The sequence below is a fragment of the Rhinoraja longicauda genome, chromosome 14 (genome assembly GCF_053455715.1).
Source record: "Rhinoraja longicauda isolate Sanriku21f chromosome 14, sRhiLon1.1, whole genome shotgun sequence".
Taxonomy (NCBI): Eukaryota; Metazoa; Chordata; class Chondrichthyes; order Rajiformes; family Arhynchobatidae; genus Rhinoraja; species Rhinoraja longicauda.
This window is the reverse complement of record NC_135966.1, coordinates 4,339,902-4,362,582: the sequence shown is the minus strand read 5'-3', so window position 1 is coordinate 4,362,582 and position 22,681 is coordinate 4,339,902. Positions and strand designations below refer to the sequence as shown.

General features: G+C 48.0%; 1 protein-coding gene across 5 annotated transcripts in view; it reads left to right on the top strand.

Annotated features, from left to right (window-relative positions):
* sgcd (sarcoglycan, delta (dystrophin-associated glycoprotein)) overlaps positions 1-22,681 on the top strand; it is a 231,276-nt gene that overhangs the window by 29,310 nt on the left and 179,285 nt on the right. The window contains exon 1 of one of the 5 annotated variants that reach the window (XM_078411038.1): positions 18,855-18,875. The exons of the other annotated variants lie outside the window; for them this stretch is intronic. The gene's annotated coding sequence lies outside the window, so the exon portion shown is untranslated. Of the gene's footprint in view, positions 1-18,854; positions 18,876-22,681 lie in introns of those variants that run through there. 5 annotated transcript variants of the gene reach the window in all.

The following is a 22,681-nucleotide window of genomic DNA, read 5'->3' as shown; positions in this document are numbered from 1 at the left end:
AGAGGGCAGTGGAGGCCAATTCTCTGAATGCATTCGAGAGAGCTAGATAGAGCTCTTAAGGATAGCGGAGTCAGGGGGTATGGGGAGAAGGCAGGAACGGGGTACTGATTGAGAATGATCAGCCATGATCACATTGAATGGCGGTGCTGGCTCGAAGGGCCGAATGGCCTCCTCCTGCACCTATTGTCTATTGTCTATTGTGGTGAATCTAGAATTCATTGCCACAGAAGGCTGTGGAGGCCAAGTCAGTGGATATTTTTAAGGCAGAGATTCTTGATTAGTCCAGGTGTCAGGGGTTATGGGGAGAAGGCAGGAGAATGGGGTTAGGAGGGAGAGATAGATCAGCCGTGATTGAATGGCGGAGTAGACTTGATGGGCCGAATGGCCTAATTCTGCTCCTATCCCTTATGAACTTAGGACCCACCTGTGTGGTTTTCTGAAATCCATTCATGACACTTGAATTTCCCTTTTTCCTTTAATGATTGTCGCTTATACTCCATTAATTTTCAATGAAAAATGATCAGGCAGTAAGATTTGGATACAGGTACGGGGCCCTCAATCTTGCTCCACAGTGGAATACACCAGAGAGGGTGGTGGGTGGGTGGAATGCCCTGCCAGGGGTGGTGGTGGAGGCCAATCCCTTAGTGGCATTAAGGAGGCTTTTAGATAGGCACATTGAACTGCAGGGAATGGAGGGACATACATCACGTGCAGGCAGAGGAGATTAGTTTAGCTTGGCATTGTTTTCAAGCACCGGCATTGTCAAGTCAAGTCAAGTCAAGTCAATTTTATTTGTATAGCACATTTAAAAACAACCCACGTTGACCAAAGTGCTGTACATTTGATTAGGTTCCAATAGAAAAAAAAAAAAAATGAAAACATACAGTAGCACGCAAACAGTTCACAGCGCCTCCTCAATGAGCCTCAAACGCTAGGGAGTAGAAATATGTTTTGAGCCTGGACTTAAAGGAGTCGATGGAGGGGGCAGTTCTGATCGGGAGAGGGATGCTGTTCCACAGTCTAGGAGCTGCAACCGCAAAAGCGCGGTCACCCCTGAGTTTAAGCCTAGACCGTGGGATAGTGAATAGCCCCAAGTCGGCCGATCTGAGGGACCTGGAGTTAGAGAGGGGGGTTAGAAGATTTTTGATGTAGGGGGGGGAGTGTCCATTTAGGGCTTTATACGTGAATAGGAGGAGCTTGAAGTTGATTCTGTACCGTACAGGGAGCCAGTGGAGAGAGGCCAGAATCGGGGTGATGTGGTCCCTTTTACGGGTACCCGTCAGGAGTCTCGCTGCGGCGTTTTGGACCAGTTGCAGGCGGGACAGGGAAGATTGGCTGATCCCAGTGTATAGGGAGTTGCAGTAGTCTAGGCGGGAGGAAATGAAAGCGTGAATGATTTTTTCTGTGTCGTCGAATTTGAGGAAAGGTTTGATTTTAGCTATGGTTCGAAGTTGGAAGAAGCTGGCTTTTACCACAGCGTTGACTTGCTTATCAAATTTTAATGCAGAGTCAAATATCATGCCGAGGTTTTTGACATGCGGTTTGACTAGGCAGGATAGGCTTCCAAGACTGCCTGTTATCAAGGGCCTGTTCCTGAGCTATTCAATGCACTGTGTGATCTCTCGATCTCTGCAAAAGGTATTTCACGCATCCTGAACTTTTGTTGCTCATCAAAGTCCCTCGTTTTAATAGGAACCCGAGGGGTAGCTTTTTCACACAGAGGGCGGCGGGTGTATGGAACGAGCTGCCGGAGGAGGTAGTTGTGGCAGGGGCTATCGCAATGTTTAAGAAACAGTTAGACTGGTACATGGATAGGACAGGTTTGGAGGGATGTGGGCCAAACGCAGGCAGGTGGGGCTAGTGTAGCTGGGAAGGTGCGAGCAATGAGTTGGGCCGAAGGGCCTGTTTCCACACTGTAAGACTCTATGACCCTGATTCTATGTATAGGTATTGATATTTTTAAAAATAGTAATAGGAGTAAGTCATTGGAACCTTTGAGCAAGTTCTGTTATTCATCAAGTTCACTGCTAATCTTCCACCTCAAGACAATTTCCTTCACTTTCGACGTTGATTTATTGATTCCGTTAATATTCAAGAACCTATTGACCTTGGTTTTGAATGAACTCCACGTTAGGTCTCCAGGGTAGATAATTCCAATAATACACTATCCTCTGTTTGAGGAAGGGTCTCGACCCGAAACGTCGCCCATTCCTTCTCTCCTGAGATGCTGCCTGACCCGCTGAGTTACTCCAGCATTTTGTGAATAAATACCTTCGACTTGTACCAGCGTCTGCAGTTATTTTCTTACACATCCTCTATGAAGAACAGTTCACTTTATAGAGTCATAGAGTCTTACAGCGTGGAAACAGGCCCTTCGGCCCAACTTGCCCACACCGGCCAACATGTCCCAGTTACACTAGTCACATCTGCCTGCGTTTGGCCCACACCCCTCTAACCCTGTCCTACCTTTCTACATTTCTAAATGTTTCTTAAACGTTGTGATCGTCCCTGCCTCAACTACCTCATCCAGCAGCTCGTTCTCTACACCTTACGGCGAATGCAGCGCCGGAGACCCGGGTTCGATCCCGACTGCGGGTGCTGTCTGTACGGAGTTTGTACGTTCTCCCCGTGACCTGCGTGGGTTTTCTCCGAGATCTTCGGTTTCCTCTCACACTCCAAAGACGTGCAGGTTTATAGGTTAATTGACTTGGTAAATGTAAAAATTGTCGCTAGTGGGTATATGGATAGTGTTAATGTGCGGGGATTGCTGGTCGGCGTTGACCCGATGAGCCGAAGGGCCTGTTTCCGCGCTGTATCTCTAAACTAAAACATAAAAAGGAATAGATCGGATAGGCACACAAGTGTCCCTTGCCCAGAGTAGGGGAATTGAGAACCAGAGGACCTAGGTTTAAGGCGAGGGGGGAAATAATTAATGGGGACCTGAGGGGTTACTTCTTTTACACAAAGGATGGTGGGTGTATGGAACGAGCTGCCGGAGGAGGTAGTTGAGGCAGGGACCATTGTAACGTTTAAGAAACATTGAGATAGGTACATGGATCGGAAAGGTTTAGAGGGACACAAAATGCTGGAGTAACTCAGCGGGACAGGCAGCATCTCTGGAGAGAAGGAATGGGTCCCTCCCCAGAGATGTTGCCTGACCCGCTGAGTTACTCCAGCATTTTGTGTCCATCTTCAGCGCAAACCAGCATCTGCAGTTCCTTCCTGCACACGGTTTAGAAGGATATGGGCCAAACGCAGGCAGGTGGGGCTAGTGTAGACAGGGCATGCTGGTTGGCATGGGCATGTTGGGTTGGAGAGCCTGTTTCCACGCTGTGTGACTCTACGACTGTCTACAGAGTTAGCTAATTATTATTTCCTCCTCCCAAGTCCTGTGGACATTGGGTGTAAAACCCTCATTAAATGTTGTGATCTGAACACTAATAAGCTGTTGCTTTTACTCATACAGTCCTTCAGCCACATCAGATTGGCTGGGATTTACATTCGGCTGCATGATCCATCCACAATTTATCAGGCATGCCTAGGGTTGCCAACTATCTCAATCCCAAATATGGGACACGGTGACGTCACCGCCCCGCGCCCCACATGACCTCACCCAGCCAGCGGCCACGTGCTCCACCAATGGCGGCCGCCCGGGCCGGGAGGCAGGTTGCTACACAACCTCCGTCAGGCAGCGCCGGGGCCTCTGGGCCTACACGGTCCGAACCTACACAATCCGGACCTGCACTGTCCGGACCTGCACTGTCCGGACCTACACTGTCCGGACCTGCACTGTCCGGACCTGCACTGTCCGGGCCTACACTGTCCGGACCTACACTGTCCGGAAGGTAGGCACAGATTTTAACCAGCATCTGCAGTTTTTTTCCAATTACACTGTCTGGACCTACTGCATCCGGGCCTACAGCATCCTGGCCTACAGCATCCGGGCCTACAGCGTCCGGGCCTACAGCGTCCTGGCCTACAGCGTCCGGGCCTACAGCGTCCGGGCCTACAACGCCCCCCGGGCCTAATACGGGGACAAGGGCGGTCCCGTACGGGACAAACCAATTTAGCCCAAAATACGGGATGTCCCGGCTAATACGGGACAGTTGGCAACCCTAGGCATGCCAAACATTCAATGCCGGGCTGTCCATGTCTGAATAGTGACTGAAAAATGCTACAGACATCATTGCATTAATACTCAGAGAGCAATATTCAGTAATAATAATAATAATAATAATAATAATAATAATAATAATAATAATATCCTTTATTTCGTCCCACAACGGGGTAATTTGCAGGGTTACAGCAGCAAAGTGGATAGCAAAAATAAATAAGCATTCATTAAAAAATAAAATAACGGTAATGATCTTTATTTGCTGGTCTGCTGGGAGCAGTGCTGGTTGTGCAGTCTGACGGCAGCAGGAAGGAAGGGCCTTCGATATCTCTCCTTCACGCACTTGGGGTGAAGGAGTCTGATCTTAAGGACGGCGCGGTGGCGCAGCGGCAGAGTTGCTGACTCACAGCGCCAGAGACCCGGGTTCCATCCTGACCACGGGTGCTGTCTGTACGGAGATTGAACGTTCTCCCCGTGACCTGCCTGGGTTTTCTCCGAGATCTTCGGTTTCCTCCCACACTCCAAAGACGTGCAGGTTTGTAGGTTAATTGGCTGGGCAAATGTAAAAATTGTCCCTAGTGGGTGTAGGATAGTGTTAGTGTGCGGGGATCGCTGGGCGGCGCGGACCCAGTGGGCCGAAAGGCTTGTTTCCACAAGGTGTTTTGACAGTCAATCCGATCATGGCGATTAATTACCGTGGGCGGCACGGTAGCGCAGCGGTAGAGTTGCTGCTTTACAGCGAATGCAGCGCCGGAGACTCAGGTTCGATCCTGACTACGGGTGCTGCACTGTAAGGAGTTTGTACGTTCTCCCCGTGACCTGCGTGGGTTTTCTCCGAGATCTTCGGTTTCCTCCCACACTCCAAAGACGTGCAGGTATGTAGGTTAATTGGCTGGGTAAATGTGAAAATTGTCCCTAGTGGGTGTAGGATAGTGTTAATGTGCGGGGATCACTGGGCGGCACGGACTTGGAGGGCCGAAAAGGCCTGTTTCCGGCTGTATATATATGATATGATATGATATGATATAGATGTGATTGCTTCTGGTTCTATCTTAATAGCACACATTCACAAAGAAACAAGTGTCTAAATTCATCTTTCATTTAAACAAAATCTTCTGTCACTCAAAGTACAATAGATAAACTGGGCAACACAGTGGCACAAAGGGTAGAGCCACTGCCTCACAGCACCAGAATGCCAGAGACTTGGGTTCGATCCTGACCTCGGGTGCTGTCTGCACAGAGTTTCCACGTTCTCCCTGTGATCGTGGAAGTTTTCTCCAGGTTCTCCGTCCGGTTTCCTCCCACATCCCAAACACGTTGCCCTCTGTAAATTGTGTGGGGAGTGGATGAAAAAGCAGGATAACACCCAGAGAGGAGTTGTGAATTTGTGGAATTATAGACAATAGGCAATGGGTGCAGGAGGAGGCCATTCGGCCCTTCGAGCCAGCACCGCCATTCAATGTGATCATGGCTGATCATTCTCAATCAGTACCCCGTTCCTGCCTTCTCCCCATACCCCCTGACTCCGCTATCCTTAAGAGCTCTATCCAGCTCTCTCTTGAATGCATTCAGAGAACTGGCCTCCACTGCCTTCTGAGGCAGAGAATTCCACAGATTCACAACTCTCTGACTGAAAAAGTTTTTCCTCATCTCAGTTCTAAATGGCCTGCCCCTTATTCTTAAACTGTGGCCCCTTGTTCTGGACTCCCCCAACATTGGGAACATGTTTCCTGCCTCTAACGTGTCCAACCCCTTAATAATCTTATACGTTTCGATAAGATCTCCTCTCATCCTTCTAAATTCCAGTGTATACAAGCCTAGTCGCTCCAGTCTTTCAACATATGACAGTCCCGCCATTCCGGGAATTAACCTAGTAAACCTACCCTGCACGCCCTCAATAGCAAGAATATCCTTCCTCAAATTTGGAGACCAAAACTGCACTCAGTACTCCAGGTGCGGTCTCACTACGGGCCTGTACAACTGCAGAAGGACCTCTTTGCTCCTATACTCAACTCCTCTTGTTATGAAGGCCAACATTCCATTGGCTTTATTTGCTGGTCTGCTGGGAGCAGTGCTGGTTGTGCAGTCTGATGGCAGTCTCTGCCACAGTAGAGGCCAATTGACTAGATGAATTAAAAAAAGAGAGCTGGATAGAGCTCTAGGGACTAGCGGAATCAAGGGATATGGGGAGAAGGCAGGCACGGGTTACTGATTGTGGATGATCAGCCATGAGCACAATGAATGGCGGTGCTGGGTCGAAGGGCCGAATGGCCTCCTCCTGCACCTATTTACTATGTTTCTATGTTTCTATGTAACATAGAACTAGTGTGCGGGGATCGCTGGTCGGCGTGGACTCGAAGGGCCGAGGAGCCTGATTACATGCTGCATCCCTAAATCATTCCAAAATTCAGAAAGTTTCTGGACCTCAAATGCCGAGGGAGTATTGTGCAGAATAAACATGTACGTTGAGTTGAGAAATCTTTCATTATGAGCAATTAGCCTTGTCTATACCTTTTTCTCTGAACCCAAGAGTGGTGCATTGAGCAAAGCCTTTGAGTGTTACACTCAGTAATCATTACCCGAACTGTCACAGTCCGATTATCATTATTCTTTCAAAATTCATGAGACAAAACTAAGAAAGAACACCAGGTATTTTATTAATTATCAAGCAATGAATGTTTCCATGCGTTCCCATTCTGCAGCACACTTGGAACCCAGCTCACAGTTTCTCAGAGACACCGGGAACTACAGGTGCTGGAATCTTGGGCAAAAACCAAGTGTTGAGGAAACTCAGCAGGTCAGGCAGCATCTGTGGAGGGAAATAGACAGGCTATGTTTGGGGTTGGGACCCTTCTTCAGACTGATGTAGTAATGGGAGAAGAGAGAGGTGGAGGTGCAACCACATCGGGCAAGCGATGTCACAAGAAGCTTGATTGAATAGATCGGGTAGATGCACAGAGACCCTTGCCTACAGTAGGGGAATCTAGGACCAGAGGACACAGGTTTAAGGGGGAAATATTTAATAGGAATCCGAGGGGTAACTTTTTCACAAAAAGGGTGGTGAGTGTATGGAATGAGCTGCTGGAGGAGGCAGTTGAGGCAGGGACTATCCCAATGTTTAAGAAGCAGGCACATGGATAGTGTAGGAAAAAAACCTGCAGATGCTGGTTTAAATCGAAGGTAGACTCAAAATGCTGGAGTAACTCAGCGGGTCAGGCAGCATCTCAGGAGAGAAGGAATGGGTGACGTTACGGGTGGAGACCCTTCCTCAGATTCAGTCATTCCTGAATCATTCCTTCTCTCCCGAGATGCTGCCTGACCCGCTGAGTTACTCCAACATTTTGTGTCTACCTAGGTACATGGATAGGACAGGTTTGGATGGATATGGGCCAAACATGGCAGGTGGGACTGGTGTAGGCAAGTTGGGCTGAAGGGCCATGTGGGCCGGTGTGGGCAAGTTGGGCTGAAGGGCCTGTTTAGATTTAGATTTAGAGATACAGCGTGGAAACAGGCCCTTGGACCCACCGAGTCCGCAGCGCCCAGCGATCCCCGCACACTAACACTATCCTACACACACTAGGGACAATTTTTAAAATTATTTTTTTTACATTTACCCAGTCAATTAACCGACATACCTGCACGTCTTTGGAGTGTGGGAGGAAACCGAAGATCTCAGAGAAAACCCACGCAGGTCACGGGGAGAACGTACAAACTCCGTACAGACGGCGCCCGTAGTCGGGATCGAACCCGGGTCTCCGGCGCTGCATTCGCTGTAAGGCAGCAACTCTACCACTGCGCCACCGTGCTGCCCGGTTTCCACGCTGTAAACTGGCCTTGGATAGAGTGAAGCCCGCCACACTCGGTCCAGGTGAATGCAATTGAACAGACAGGCCCCCTCCACTCAAAGACCAATCTCGAAGCATTAATCTCGAAGCATTAATTAATCTCGACCGCACAAATCCCGATCCTTTGCCAATATCTCATGTTGATCGCATTTACCATCTTCTGGATGACACCAGTGACTTACATGAAGTGATTCAAAAATTCCACAGTGCCCAATCACTTTCCATCTGCTATAATAACCCACGTTTTATGACCCAACCATTATAACCTTGATCCAGACATAAACCGTGCTTTTATTATTCCTGCTTGGCAGTGATTCGCGCACTGGGCTTTCTCGGAGAAAAGAATGAGTGATAAAAGGGCATTAAAAGTCACAAAGTGTAAGTAGCTTTGGGTAATATTTGTTATGGTAAGAAGGTATGCTTTATAAATTAAACATACCTTCTCTGCAAAATGTTCCTTATCCAATTTTCAACCCTAGCCAGCTATACCTACAACGTGTCCTGTCAGCACTCCTGCCTGTGCAAGAGATTAAATGACTCTCAAAAGCACTCCAGTAATCTCGCTTTAGGCTTATTGTTGACACGTTGGTTTAGTTTAGTTTTGGAGATACGGCGTGGAAGCAGGTCCTTCAGACCACCGAGTCCGTGCCGACCGACCGACAATCGCCCGTCCCCACTGGTTCTATCCGAAACTCTAGGGACAATTTACCGAAGCCAATTAACCTGCAAACTCGCACGTCTTTCGAGTGTGGGAGGAAACCGGAGCACCCGGAGAAAAACCCGCATAGGGAGAACGTGCAAACTCCGTACAGACAGCACCCGTTTAGTCAGGATGGAACCCGGGACTCTGGCGCTGTGAGGCAGCAACTCTACCGCTGCGCCACCACCAATAAGCTTGGTTTTGCATGCTATCCAAACAGATCAGATGATACTATACATATGGAGATGGATTAAGATTACCCAGAACACGATTCAGGGCACGGTGGCGCAGCGGTAGAGTTGCTGCCTTATAGCGGCAGAGACCTGGGTTCGATCCCGACTACGGGTGCTGTCTGTACGGAGTTTGTACGTTCTCCCCGTGACCTGCGTGGGGCTTGCTCCGAGAACTTGGTTTCTTCCCACACTCCGAAGACGTGCGGGTTTGTAGGTTAATTGACTTGGTGTAAATGTAAAAATTGTCCCTAGTGTGTGTAGGATCGTGATAATCGCTGGTCGGTGCGGACTAGGTGGGCCGAAGGGCCTGTTTCCGTGCTGTATCTCTAAATTAAACTAAAACTAAGCGATTGGACACCAAAAAGTAGTTTCACTTAATTGCCTATTTTTGAAACCATTTAGACAATAGACAATAGGTGCAGGAGGAGGCCATTCGGCCCTTCGAGCCAGCACCGCCATTCAATGTGATCATGGCTGATCATTCTCAATCAGTACCCCGTTCCTGCCTTCTCCCCATACCCCCTGACTCCGCTATCCTTAAGAGCTCTATCTAGCTCTCTCTTGAATGCATTCAGAGAATTGTCCTCCACTGCCTTCTGAGGCAGAGAATTCCACAGATTCACAACTCTCTGACTGAAAAAGTTTTTCCTCATCTCCGTTCTAAATGGCCTACCCCTTATTCTTAAACTGTGGCCCCTTGTTCTGGACTCCCCCAACATTGGGAACATTTGAAGTGAGCCTGTCGACCCCTTCATCTGACATTGAGGTTGATTATTGACAATCTTCCATTTTACTCTCTGATGGATAGAGGCTGATATTAAGCCTGTCAGGTAAATATTCTTCCCCCACTTAAGGAGAAATTTCTCCACTTCATTTGTGATTGAAGAAGACAACTCAGAAGCCACAAAAAAGCTTTTCAGAATTACAGATTTTAATCGGTACAGTGAGGCAAACTGCTCTTTTTGCAAGTCCAGCTTTAAGAAGGATCAACATTTATCCTGCCTCTAATTACTAAGCTAAAACGATATATATCCTCGGTCAATGCCTAAGTACATTCCACACAAACTGAAAACCCTCTTCAACAATATGTAGATTTTTTCTTTTGGCAGTTTTGAACAGGGGACAGGAATATTTTGCAATAAGGATTGTTTTTGTGGTTAGAGATACAGCGTGGAAACAGGCCCTTTCGACCCACTGGGTCCGCGCTGACCAGCGATCCCCCCACTTTAACACTACCCTACACCCACTAGGGAGAAGTTTTGCATTTACCAAGCCAATGAACCTAGAAACCTGCACGTCTTTGGAGTGCGGGAGGAAACCGGAGATCTCGGAGAAAAACCCACGCAGGTCACGGGGAGAACGTACAAACTCCGTACAGACGGCGCCCGTAGTCAGGATCGAACCCGGGTCTCTGGCGCTGCATTCACTGTTAGTGTTCAGTGTACACTAACGCTACCCCACACATTAGTGACCATTTTGCAATTTTTACTGAAGCCAATTAACCTACAAATCTGTATCTCTTTGGGGTGTGGGATAGAGTCAAAGAGTCATAAATTTATACAGTGTGGAAACAGGCCCTTCGGCCCAACTTGCCCACACCGTCCAACATGTCCCGGCTGCACTAGTCCCACCTGCCTGCATTTGGTCCATATCCCTCCAAACCTGTCCTATCCATGTACCTGTCTAACTGTTTCTTAAACGTAGTGATAGTCCCAGCCTCAACTACCTCCTCTGGCAGCTTGTTCCATACACCCACCACCCTCTGTGTGAAAAGGCTACCCCTCAGGTCCCTATTAAACCTTTTCCCCTTCACCTTGAACCGATGTCCTCTGGTCCTCGAATCCCCCAGAGCAGAAACCTGAGCACCCGGAGATAACCTACGCCATCACAGAGTGAAGGTACAAACTCCGTACAGACAGCACCCGTAGTCAGGATCGAACCCGGGTCTCTAGTCCACCGCTGCGCCACCGTGCCGGCCCTGAGTGCTGGAAAAACCGGTGAGAAACCCAGCAATAATTTTGCTAAATGACCAGATTCAATCAGGAGAGGTGCAGAAATAATTCCATCATTGATTAGAAAGTACATCCAGCTAGCTAGAAAACAAAAACAAACCTAGTATATAAAATTACGACAGGCATAGATAGGGTAGACAATCAGAACCTTTTCCCCAAGAATGGAAATATCAAATACTAGCGGACAAAGCTTCAAGGTGAGAGGGGAAAAGTTTTAAGGAGAGGCGCGGGGCACGTTTTGTTACATCGAGGGTGGTGGGGGCCTGGAATGCGTTGCCAGGGGTGTTGGTGGAGGCAGATACGATAGTGACATTTAAGAAACTCTTGGATAAGCACATGGAGTGGAGGGAAGTGGATTATGTGCAGGCAGATAAGAGTTGGTCTTGGCATTGTGTTCAACACACAGACATTGACAACCGCAGTCATCGGTTCTTCTCCCCGCTACCGTGAGGCAGGAGGAACAGACGCCCGGAAACATGCACCGTCACACTCAGGAACAGAGTCTTCCCCTCTGCCCACCTCCCCACCATTGAAGGGATTTAGTAAGAGGCACTGCCTTGCAAAAGGCAGCCAGCATCACCATGGACCAACCGCGCCCTGGCCAGGCTCTCGTTCCACCCCTGCCACGGCTGTCATCAGGCAACCGAGCTGTCCTCCCAGCAGCTAGAGAGTGGTCCCGACCTCCCATCTGCCTCATTGGAGACTGTAGATGGGCTAGCCAATCGTGGGTTCGTATCCCACTTCTGACACCATGTAATAAAGTGCGTAAGTACACGCTAAGATACAACGCATCATTTTATTGAAGCACTTACAGAGACCTTTGAACGCAGGGTGCTCCTCAACTTACGATGGAGTTACGTTCAGAGAAACCCATCGTAAACCGAAAATATCGTCCGTCGAAATGCATTTAATACACGTGATCACGTGGGCGGAAGCGAGTGGCGGGTCACTGGCGTTTGCACCATCGCAAAGTCGAACTATCGCAAGTCGAAGCATCGTGAGCCGGGGAGCACCTGTATCTTCAATCAGACTTTACTAAGCACCAAATGTTGTACCCGTTACCCTTTACCTGTGCACTGCGGACAGCTCGATTGTACTCGTGCGCAGTCTTGCCCTTGACTGGGTAGCACAAAAAACAAAGGCTTTTCACTGTACCTCGGTACACGTGACAACAACAAACAAAACTAAACCAAACCCTTCTCAGAGTGATGCCAGGTCAATCAATTTAACACTGGGCGGTCACGGTGGCGCAGCGGTAGAGTTGCGGCCTTACAGCGAATGTAGCGCCGGAGACACGGGTTCCATCCCGACTACGGGCGCCGTCTGTACGGAGTTTGTACGTTCTCCCCGTGACCTGCGCGGGGTTTTCTCCGAGATCTTCGGTTTCCTCCCACACTCCAAAGACGTACAGGTATGTAGGTTCATTGGTTTGGTAAATGTAAAAACTCTCCCTAGTGGGTGTAGGATAGTGTTAGTGTGCGGGGATCGCTGGTCGGCGCGGACCCGGTGGGTCGAAAATGCCTGTTACCGCTCTGTATCTCTAACCACAAAAACAGTCCTTATTGCAAAATATTCCTGTCCCCTGTTCAAAACAGCCACAAAAAAAAAATCTACATATTGTTGAAGAGGGTTTTCAGTTGAACACTAACATTACCCTACAGTGTACACTAACACTAACGCTGGTGTAAGCTGGTCGGCGCGGACTCGGTGGGCCGAAGGGCCTGTTTCTGCCCTGTATCTCTAAACTAACCTACAGCTTATAACTCAGCGGTATGAATATTGATTTTGCATCCCCTCTCTCTCCGTCCCCCACGCTGGTCATTGTAATAGTTTCACTGCCATCTTTTTGCGTTTCACTGTCTGTATAACTCGTTATCACCTTCCCCACAGCCAACAAAGGACCATTGTGGACTCCACCGTTATTTGACCATCGTTGCTTTTTGCGCATCTTTCATTCATTTGTTCTATGTACCTTTTCATATCTCGCATTTCCCTCTCCCCGGACTCTCAGTCTGAAGAAGGGTCTCGGACCGAAACGTCACCTATTCCTTTTCTCCAGAGATGCTGCCTGACCCGCTGAGTTTCATTTAGAGATCCAGCGTTGAAAAATGCTCTTCAGCCCACCGAGTCCGCACCGGCCAGTGATCCCCGCACGTTAGCACTACCCCACACAATTTAAAAAACCTGCACGTCTTTGGAGTGTGGGAGGAAACCGAAGATCTCGGAGAGAACCCACGCAGGTCATGGGGAGCACGTACAAACTCCGTACAGACAGCACCCGTAGTCGGGATCGAACCCGGGTCTCCGGCGCTGCATTCGCTGCAAGGCAGCAACTCTACCGCTGCGCCACCGTGCCGACCGAATGCTGGAGTTACTGCAACATTTTGTGTCTATCTTCAAACTAAAGTAAACTCTCTGACATAATCAGTGAATGTTAACGGTTTGATGTGAATGGCAAGTTGGCGCAGCGGTAGAGTTGCTGGAGTGACTAGGCTTGTATACATTGGAATTTAGAAGGATGAGAGGAGATCTTATCGAAACGTATAAGATTATTAAGGGGTTGGACACGTTCGAGGCAGGAAACATGTTCCCAATGTTGGGGGAGTCCAGAACAAGGGGCCACAGTTTAAGAATAAGGGGTAGGCCATTTAGAACGGAGATGAGGAAAAACTTTTTCAGTCAGAGAGTTGTGAATCTGTGGAATTCTCTGCCTCAGAAGGCAATGGAGCCAATTCTCTGAATGCATTCAAGAGAGAGCTAGATAGAGCTCTTAAGGATAGCGGAGTCAGGGGGTATGGGGAGAAGGTAGGAACGGGGTACTGATTGAGAATGATCAGCCATGATCACATTGAATGGCGGTGCTGGCTCGAAGGGCCGAATGGCCTCCTCCTGCACCTATTGTCTATTGTCTATTGCTGCCTTACAGCTCTTGCAGCGCCGGAGACCCGGGTTCCATCCCGACTACGGTCATAAGGAGATTGTACGTTCTCCCCGTGACTTGCGTGGGTTTTCTCGGTTTCCTCTCACATTCCAAAGACGTGCAGGTTTGTAGGTAGATTGGCTTGGTAAATGTAAAAATTGTCCCTAGTGTGTGTAGGATGGTGTTAATGTGTGGGGATCGCTGGTCGGCGCGGACCCGGTGGGCCGATGGGCCAGTTTCCGCGCTGTATCTCTATAACTGAAACTAAGGAAAAGCTTTCTGCCTGTTCCCTAAGCTTCATAGACATTCTCCGTGAGACTGGCCTTTAGGATTGCTGTCAAGGGCAGACTAATTCAAGAATATCACCCGAAACCACGCTAATTGGCTTTATTGCCATTCAGTCCATTCCGAATTTAATTAAGTGTGGCGTTTACACCAGACGTCGCCGTGGCAACCGCCATCTCGGACATCCCGAGTGTTGTAAATCAGAAACAAAAGTTGGACAATAGACAATAGAACCTATTGTGTCACTCGTATAGTCTACTGGCTCTGAGACTGAAGGTTGTCACAAAATAAAATAGAATGAACAGGTTTTGCAACAGTGCCACTTGAAATTTCCATAAAATGTGCAAATTTATTGGACCTTCCATGCATGGTAATTATTTCATCGCTGCGATGAATTATTTTGGGCATTAGGACACTGGAACAGGAGCTCGTTGATCCGCTCAGTGATATCACACTGGCCTGCGACCTTACTCCATTTATCGGCCTTTCCCCCACAGTTCATCATTAACTCAGCTCCCTCAATCTCAGGTTTAAAATTAATAATCGTCCAGGCGCCAATTGATCTTTGTGGAGGAGTGTTTCATCAATACTAGGGCGGCATGATTCAGAGTTGTGCGGCACGGTGGCGCAGCGGTAGAGTTGCTGCCTCACAGCGCCAAAGACCCCCCGGGTTAGATCCCGACTACGGGCGCCGTCTGTACGGAGTTTGTACGTTCTCCCCGTGACCTGCATGCGGGTTTTCTCCGAGATCTCCGGTTTCCTCCCACACTCCAAAGACGTACAGGTTTGGAGTGCAATTGGCACTGTTGGATGTAAATGACTGTACAAGTTGGAAGGACATTGCGTTACTTCAAGTTACTTTAGTCAGTCTAAGTTCATTTTCTGTCAAAGCAAGACCATGATGATCATTTCTCTGTGCAGGAAAATCACTGCAGGTACTGGTTCAAATTGAATGTAGACACAAAATGCTGGAGCAACTCAGCGGGTCAGGCAGCATCTCAGGAAAGAAGGAACGGGTGACGTTTCGGGTCGAGACCCTTCTTCAGACATTTCTGGTCAATTGGGGGAGTTTGCAGTGTGAAAGGGCATTGTAGAAAACACACACCTCCACATTCGGGGGACAGTTTCTTCCCAGCTGTTATCAGACAACTGAACCATCCTACCACAACCAGAGAGCAGTGCTGAACTCCCATCTACCTCATTGGAGACCCTCGGACTATCTTTCATCGGACTCTCGACACAAAATGCTGGAGTAACTCAGCAGAACGGGCAGCATCTCTGGAGAGAAGGAATGGGCGTCATTTCGGGTCGAGACCCTTCTTCAGACTGATGTCAGGGGAGTGGGCGGTAAAGAGATAAAATGTATTTTATCTCGTTTATAATACAATTTTTAATACATATAATATATAAAATACATTGTTTCTCCGTACAGCCCGCTCCCCTGACATCAGTCTGAAGACAGTTAGACAGATACATGGATAGGACAGGTTTGGAAGGGAGGAGGTGGCTGATCTGGCACTCTGGTGTCAGGACAATAGCCTCCTCTTGAATGTCACAAAAACTAAGGAGCTGATTGTGGACTTCAGAAGGGCTCAACATCCAAGGACGTACACGCCACTGGAGATAAATGGGTCTACTGTGGATAGGGTGAGCAGCTTTAAATACTTGGGAGTCCACATCACAGAGGATCTGACGTGGGCAACGCACATTGCCGCACTGGTGGGTAAGGCAAAGCAGCGCCTTTACCATCTTAGACAGCTGAGGAAATTCAGAGTGTCTCTGAGGATCCTTCATTGCTTCTACTCTGGGGCTGTAGAGAGCATCCTGTCCAGAAACATCACAATCTGGTTTGGGATCTTCCCACAGGCCATCTGCCCAGGACAGGATGGCCCTGCAGAGAGTAGTGCGTTCGGCAGAACGCACCATGGGAACTACACTCGCCCCCCTGCAGGACCTATACATCAGGAGGTGCAGATCCAGAGCCAGCAACATTATGGGGGACCCCTACCACCCCAGCAACGGACTGTTCCAGCTGCTACGGTCAGGCAAACGCCTCCGCTGTCATGCTGTGAAAACGGAGAGGATGAGACGGAGTTTCTTCCCACAGGCCATCAGGACTGTTAACTCTCATATCACCAGGGACTCATTTAATCTACTGTATTCATTCATTTTTTGTGTTAATTTTGTTTTTTCTATTCTGTTTTGTAGTTTAGCACAATCCGCAGGCGTGGCCACTTTCATTTCACTGCACATCTTGTATATGTATGTGACAAATAAACTTGACTTGACTTGACTTGACTTGATATGGACCAAATGCTGGCAGGTGGGATTGGTGTAGATGGGACATGTTGGCCAGTGTGGGCAGGTTGGGTCGAAGGGCCTGTTTCCACGCTGTATCACTCTGTGACTCTAAGCATATATAATAATTTTTTTAAAGTACATGTCCAGTGTCAAAATATACTGCGATGCTCTGCCTCTATTCCAGTCTGTAGAGGAGTGTGCGATCCCTTTAGACGACAGAAATCAATGCGGCAGAAAGCAGCTTAGTCGTTTAGCTCTTCCCAGCGATCACTCACCGTGTTGAAGGCCAAAGCTGTAAGCGAGCAGTGAATTATATTCTTGTGAATGATGAGGGCGTCTTGTTCTTTTTAATCTTGTCAGGAGAACTTTTGATTTTGAAGGCATGATCTTTTATTTTTGTACCTACCTGTTAACACTTCCATTGCCGCGAGATCGCTCTCCGGCAGTGTTCTGCAAGATGTGATGGTCTACGTTACGAGGGTGGTCAGTTTTAGTTTAGAGATACAGCGTGGGGAAAGGCACTTTGGATCACCGAGACCGCGCCGACCATCGATCACCTGTACACACCTGTTCTATGTTATCCCAATTTCCCTTCCCCTCTCGACACACCAGGAGACACATTATAGAGGGCCGATTAACCTGCAAACCCGGGCGGACGTCTTTGGGATGGGGGAGGAAACCGGTGCACCCGGAGGAAACCCACGCAGTCACAGCGAGAACGTGCAAACTCCACACGGACAGCACCCGAGGTCATCTCCAAGTTTGCGGATGACACAAAGCTGGGTGGCAGTGTGAGCTGCGAGGAGGATGCCATGAGGCTGCAGGGTGACTTGGACAGGTTGGGCGAGTGGGCAGATGCATGGCAGATGCAGTATAATGTAGATAAATGTAAGGTCATCCCCGTTGGTGGCAAGAACAGGAAGGCAGATTATTATCTGAATAGTGTCAGATTAGGAAAAGGGGAGGTGCCACGAGACCTGGGTGTGCTTGTACATCAGTCACTGAAAGTAAGCATGCAGGTACAGCAGGCAGTGAAGAAAGCACGTTGGCCTTCATTGAAAGAGGATTTGAGTTTAGGAGCAAGGAGGTCCTACTGCAGTTGTACAGGGCTCTGGTGAGACCGCACCTGGAGTATTGTGTGCAGTTTTGGTCTCCTAATTTGAGGAAGGACAATACTTGCTATTGAGGGAGTGCAGCGTAGGTTCACCAGGTTAATTCCTGGGATGGCGGGACTGACATATGATGAAAGAATGGGTCGACTGGGTCGACTGGGCTTGTATTCACTGGAATTTAGGATGAGAGGGGATCTTATAGAAACATTAGGATTGGACAGGCTAGATGCAGGAAACATGTTCCCCATGTTGGGGGAGTCCAGAACCAGGGGGTCACAGTTTAAGAATAAGGGGTAGGCCATTTAGAACTGAGATGAGGAAAAACGTTTTCACCCAGAGAGTTGTGAATCTGTGGAATTCTCTGCCACAGAAGGCAGTGGAGGTCAATTCACTGGATGTTTTCAAGAGAGAGTTAGATTTAACTCTTACGGCTAAAGGGATCAAGGGATATGGGGAAAAAACAGGAACGGGGTACTGATTTTAGATGATCAGCCATGATGATATTGAATGGCGGTGCTGGTTCGAATGGCCGAATGGCCTGCTCCTGCACCTATTTTCTATGTCTCTAAGTTTCAATGTCAGGATCGAACCCCGGTCTCTCCTTTTGTGAGACAGTGGCTCTACCTACTGTGCCCATTTTCAAACTTTAGACAGACAGCGCAGACCCAGGTCCTTCGGCCCACTGGGTCTGTATCCGACCACGATCACCCCGTACACTAACACTATCCTGCACACACCAGGGACAACTTGCAATTTTACCGAAGCTAATTAACCAAAGAACTTGCATGTCTTTGGAGTGTGGGAGGAAACTGGAGTGCCCGGAGAAAACCCACGCAGGTCACGGGGAGAGCGTACAAACTCCGTACAGGCAGTACCCGTAGTCAGGATCGAACCCGGATCTCCGGCGCTGTGAGGCAGCAACTCTACCGCCGGGCCACCGTGCCGCCCTTTATTCTCTCGAAGCGATATTTGCCTCATGCTCACAGTGTGAAAGCTGGGTGTGCATCATGCTGATGCGATTTTGCTTCACCTTCCAAATTGAGAATGAGTTGTGGTCTGTCCCGGCCTGCAGTCATCCATGCCATCGGTCCTTGCGGTGCCAGGTTATGCATTCCAACCACTCGCGGGTGTGTTTGAACAAGCCCTTGATTATGTTCATGCTGTTGGTGATGTTGGAAGCTGTGATATTCCTCATCTCATCCCTCACCAACCTGCCTCAGTCGTATCTCATTGTATACCTTTCATTGCGTGCCCAGATTGAACGGATTACACAGAACTGATTGCTTTTCCACATTCACAGCGTGATGATCAAGGTCCTGAACAGAATAAGCTGGAGGACATGCTGGACCAGGGGTAAAAATCTATTTCCGATCATCACACATCGCACATCATTTATAACCAGTCAACAGTCAAAGAAACAGGCCCTTCTTCCCGGATTTTTTCCCAAATTGGCCTGGGTTTTTTATCCGGTTTTTCGCCTCTCCCAGGAGATCACTCAGTTCTTTTGGGTGGGCGGTTGGAGCGGTTGGAGTAGCGGCCGGGCGGTAGGTTTAGTAACCGAGCGCGGGGCTTTGTTTGGAGAGTATGACTGCCAGGGCAGTTTTTTGTTCTGGGTGTCGGATGTGGGGAATCTGGGAGTCTGATAGTCTTCCAGACATCCACATCTGCGCCAGGTGTGACGAGATGGGGCTCCTAAGGGACCGTATTAGGAACCTGGAGCGGCAGATTGATGACCTCCGTCTGATCAGGGAGAGTGAGGAGGTTATAGATAGGAGTTACAGGGAGGTGGTCACTCCTAGACCACGGGAGGTAGACAAGTGGGTCACTGTTAGGGGGGGCAAGGAACAGAGGCAGGGACTAGGGAGTACCCCGATGGCTGTACCCCTTGGAAATAAGTACTCCTGTTTAAGTACTGTTGGGGGGGACAGCCTACCTGGGGGCAACGACGGTGCCCGGGCCTCTGGCAAGGAGTCCGGCCCTGTTGCTCAGAAGGGTAGGGAAAGGAAGAGGAGAGCAGTAGTAATAGGGGACTCTATAGTGAGGGGGTCAGATAGGCGTTTCTGTGGACGCAGTCGGGAGACCCGGATGGTGGTTTGCCTCCCTGGTGCCGGTGTCCAGGATGTGTCTGAGCGTGTCCAGGATATCCTGAAAGGGGAGGGAGAGGAGCCAGAGGTCGTGGTACATATAGGTACCAACAATATAGGTAGGATAAGGGAAGAGGTCCTGAAAGGAGAATTCAGGGGGCTAGGAAGAGAGTTAAAAAAAAGGACTTCCAAAGTAATAATCTCAGGCTTACTGCCTGTGCCACGCGATAGTGAGAATAGGAATGGAGTGAGGTGGAGGATAAATACGTGGCTGAGGAACTGGTGCAGGGAGCAAGGTTTCAAGTTTCTGGATCATTGGGACCTCTTCTGGGGGAAGTATGACCTGTACAAAAAGGACGGGTTGCATCTGAACCTGAGGGGAACCAATATCCTGGCGGGGAGATTTGCTAAAATAACTGCGGAGACTTTAAACTAGTACGGTTGGGGGGAGGGACTCAAACACAGATAGCTAATAGGCAGTGTGTGAGGCAGGAGGCAGAAAAGGGAAACACTCAGACCCAATATGTAGGAGAGAAAGAAGGGAAAAGAAATAAACTGAGAATAAGAAATGATGGGTCCCTTAAATGTGTATATTTTAATGCTAGGAGCATTGTAAGAAAGGTGGATGAGCTTAGAGCCTGGATTGACATCTGGAAGTATGATGTTGTGGCGATCAGTGAAACATGGTTGCAGGAGGGTTGCGATTGGCAATTAAATATTCCAGGATTTCATTGTTTCAGATGTGATAGAATCGGAGGGGCAAGAGGTGGGGGTGTTGCATTGCTTGTCAGGGAGGATATCACAGCAGTGCTTTGGCAGGACAGACTAGAAGGCTCGATTAAGGAGGCTGTTTGGGTGGAACTCAGAAATGAGAAAGGTTTAGCAACACTTATAGGGGTGTATTATAGACCGCCAAATAGGGAACGAGAATTGGAAGAGCAAATATGTAAGGAGATAGCAGATATTAGTAGTAAGCACAGAGTGGTGATTGTGGGTGATTTCAATTTTCCGTATATAGACTGGGAATCACATTCTGTTAAAGGGCTGGATGGTTTGGAGTTTGTAAAATGTGTGCAGGATAGTTTTTTGCAGCAATACGTAGAGGTGCCTACCAGAGAAGGGGCAGTGTTGGACCTCCTGTTAGGAAATGAGATGGGTCAGGTGACGGAGGTATGTGTTGAGGAGCACTTTGGGTCTAGTGATCATAATGCCATTAGTTTCAATATCATTATGGAGAAGGTCAAATCTGGACCAAGGGTTGAGATTTTGGATTGGAGAAAGGCTAATTTTGAGGAGATGAGAAAGGATTTAAAAGGAGTGAAATGGAAATTGTTGTTTTATGAAAAGGATATAATAGAGAAATGGAGGATATTTAAAGGTGAAATTTTGAGAGTACAGAGTCTTTATGTCCCTGTTCGGTGGAAAGGAAAGAATAATAATTTGAAAGAGCCGTGGTTTTCCAGGGAAATTGGACACTTGGTTCGGAAAAAGAGGGAGATATACAATAAATATAAGCGGCAGGGAGTAAATGAGGTTCTTGAGGAATATAAAGAATGTAAAAGGAATCTTAAAAAGGAAATTAGAAAAGCGAAAAAAAGATATGAGGCTGCTTTGGCAAGTAATGTAAAAGTAAACCCCAAGGGGTTCTACAGATATGTCAATAGCAAAAGGATAGTGAGGAATAAAATTGGTCCATTAGAGAGTCAGAGAGGACAGCTATGTGCTGAGCCGGAAGAAATGGGGGAGATATTAAACAATTTCTTTTCTTCGGTATTTACCGAGGAGAAGGATATTGAATTATGTGAGGTAAGCAAAACAAGTAGAGTAGTGATGGAAATTAGGAGAATTAAAGAAGAGGAGGTACGGACACTTTTGAAGAATATAAAAGTGGATAAGTCTCCAGGTCCTGATAGGATATTCCCTAGGACATTGAGGGAAGTTAGTGCAGAAATAGCAGGGGCTATGACGGAAATATTTCAAACGTCATTAGAAACAGGGATGGTGCCGGAAGATTGGCGCATTGCGCATGTTGTGCCTTTGTTTAAAAAAGGTTCTAAAAGTAAACCTAGCAATTATAGACCTATTAGTTTGACGTCTGTGGTGGGAAAATTAATGGAAAAGATACTTAGGGACAATATATATAATTATTTGGATAATCAAGGCCTGATTAGAAACAGTCAACATGGATTTGTGCCTGGAAGGTCATGTTTGACTAATCTTCTTGAATTTTTTGAAGAGGTTACCAGGGAAATTGATAAGGGCAAGGCTGTGGATGTTGTCTATATGGACTTCAGTAAGGCATTTGACAAGGTTCCACATGGAAGGTTGATTAAGAAGGTTAAATCGTTGGGTATTAATAGTGAGGTTGCAAGATGGATTCAACAATGGCTGAATGGGAGATACCAGAGGGTAACGGTTGACAATTGTATGTCAGGTTGGAGGCCAGTGTCTAGTGGAGTGCCCCAAGGATCTGTGTTGGGTCCACTGTTGTTTGTCATTTACATTAATGATCTGGATGATGGTGTGGCAAATTGGATTGGTAAATATGCAGATGATACTAAGATAGGTGGAGTAGTTGATAGTGAGGTAGATTTTCAAAGTCTACAGAGAGACTTGGGCCTTTTGGAAGGGTGGGCTGAAAGATGCAGATGGAGTATAATGCTGATAAGTGTGAGGTGCTGCATTTTGGTAGGACAAATCAAAATAGGACGTATAGGGTAAATGGTAGGGAATTGAGGAATGCAGTGGAACAGAGGGATCTGGGAATAACTGTGCATTGTTCCCTGAAGGTGGAATCTCATTTGGATAGGGTGGTGAAGAAGGCGTTTGGTATGCTTGCCTTTATAAATCAGAGCATCGAGTATAGAAGTTGGGATGTAATGTTGAAATTGTACAGGGCATTGGTGAGGCCGAATCTGGAGTATGGTGTGCAGTTCTGGTCGCCAAATTATAGGAAGGATGTCGACAAAATGGAGAGGGTACAGAGGAGATTTACTAGAATGTTGCCTGGGTTTCAGCACTTAGGCTACAGAGAGAGGTTGAACAGGTTGGGTCTTTATTCTTTGGAGCGTAGAA